This window comes from Dama dama, chromosome 25 (assembly GCF_033118175.1).
Source record: "Dama dama isolate Ldn47 chromosome 25, ASM3311817v1, whole genome shotgun sequence".
Taxonomy (NCBI): domain Eukaryota; kingdom Metazoa; phylum Chordata; class Mammalia; order Artiodactyla; family Cervidae; genus Dama; species Dama dama.
Genome location: NC_083705.1, coordinates 11,363,112 through 11,365,588, shown reverse-complemented (window position 1 = coordinate 11,365,588; position 2,477 = coordinate 11,363,112).

Genomic DNA, 2,477 nt, shown 5'->3' with positions numbered 1-2,477 from the left:
CGTGCTAATGGCCCCCTTCTTGCTGTTTCTTTGCATAGTCTTTCTTCTGTGTGTGTCTGTGTCCTAATCTCTTCCTATTAGAAAGCCCGGCATAGTGGATAGGGCACACCAGAATGACTTCATTTTAACTTAATTACCTCTTTAAAGTAGTTTAAAGGGCTTCCCTGATAGCTTAGTTGGTAAAGAATCCACCTACAATGTAGGAGACCCTGGTTCGACCCCTGGGTTGGGAAGATCCCCTGGAGAAGGGAAAGGCTATCCACTCCAATATTTTGGCCTGGAGAATTCCATGGACTTCATAGTCCATAGGGTTGCAAAGAGTCAGACATGACTGAGTGACTTTCACTTCTTTCACCTCTTTAAAGACCCCTATCCCCAAATACCATCCCAATCTGACATACTGAGAGTTAAGACTTCAACACATGAATTTGGGGGAGGGCACACGGCATCACTGATTCAACGGACATGGATTTGGGTGAACTATGGGAGTTGGTGATGGACAGGGAGGCTTGGCGTGCTGCAGTCCATGGGGTCGCAAAGAGTTGGACATGACTGAGCGACTGAACTGAACTATTCAGTCAGTAACACTAAGGGATTCCCATTACCAAGCCCTGGCTAGGGTGGGGAAAGCTTTTTGAAGGGTAACTCCAGACCAGGTTTCAAAAGATAAATAGAAGTTACTCAGATGACTTATGGGGAAGGAGGATAGGCAGTCTAGGTGGACAGGGCAAGATGTGATGATTAGTCTTGAGTATGGTCAGAGCTGAGTGTGAAATGGGTGGGGAAATGGATTGACACAATGTTGGGTCTGGAAGGTGGGCAAAAGGACAATGCTGGAGTGCCACGTGAGTCATGCTCAGGGATTTGGACTTTATCCTGAAGGCTCAAAGGAACCACTGAAGGATTCTAAGTTGGCGAGTGGTGAAATTTGTTTTATTTTTTTACAAAAAAGGTGGTACGTTTAGGGGCCCAATGTCCCAAAGGTCACCAATATCCCAAAATATCTTCCCTATGTGATTTGCTTCAGTGCCTGAAATTCTCAGTACCAAAGAAGCTCTCCTTTGGGTCATTGTCCTGTAGATGCAATCCTATTTATTTTCTTGATGGCATTAATCAAGATCTGTAATGATAATTTGTTTTGTGTAGTTATTTCTTTGATGGTCTGATCACTATATTTCCTCTGCACCTAGCATAGTGCCTGGCTTATAGTGGTTGCTCAATACACATTTGCTGAAAGAGAGCATGGGTCATCTCGTCCAAACAACACATTAAGCCATTAAAGCCAACAAGTTGACCCAGAATCCTTGAAATAAGATGGAGATCAGATAAATTTGGGCAACAGCGAAGTGTTGCCTGACCTAAATGAAGTTAGGTAGGACAGGCCAGGGGGAGGAGCCCCGGCTCATGGGCCACCACCCCACTTAGGCCTGTCACTGGCGGCTGTGAGGGGTGGGAGATGACGACTAATTGAGGTAATACACATGAAAGTGATTTGTACACTGGATTGGGAAGCTAGATGGCCAGTGGGAATCACACCTCTGCCACTCACTACCCACGTGACCCTGAAAAAGTGGCTTACACTCTCTTAAATTCCATTTTCTCATCTTGAAATAGGATAATGATAGTCCCTAACTTTTAGGCTGTAATGAAGATTAAACAAGTTAATACAAGGAAAACTTTTACAATAGGGTCTGGCACATCATAAGTGTTATGTCAATCTTGGCTATTATAATATGTTTTTGAATTTTAATTAGAGGAGGTACAATTAGCCCCCTTGATTCTGATCTCTACTCCTTTGCTTCCAGCTTCTAAGCTACTCCTATTCAGTTTCTAAAACCTGAATCATGTTACTTCCTTACTTAAAAATCTTAGGCTTGAAAAAATTCTTGAATCAAGTTCAGATTATCACACTGATATCATGTGAGTGTTCTATTCCAGGCCAGGATCAGAGGTTGTGAGAAGATAAACACAGAAATACCTTCTATCAATGGCCTCACATCGTTTCCATCAATGCTCCCCAAATCTCAGGCCACAGACCTCCCGCTAGCATTTCTGGTGCTTAACAAAACGACAGTAAACCAAATCTGTAAGTGCTCAGAGCAGAGTGAGGGCAGAAGTCTAGGGCTTGACACCATCACCAGGATATGGAGCATGTTCTAGAAAAGGAGAGATAGTAAGTGGGACACTGGGAGCTACAGTATTCTTTCTAGAAAATTGGTCACACATTTTATACCACCCAGAAGAGAGCAACTGAGGCTGAGGGAGGTCTCAGCTCTTAGGAAGAAATGGAATTGAATGAAGAATTCGGACACTCTCAGGCCATCGCTATAGCTACACTGTGGCTACCCAGACCAAACTTGGCTTCATAGAATCAGCTGACAGAGCAAGATCCTGTTTCATTTGTGAGTTCTGGACACAAAATCATTCTCTGTGGCAGCTCTGATATTGGTGGCTGAGAGATTTAGCTCTGTCCTGTT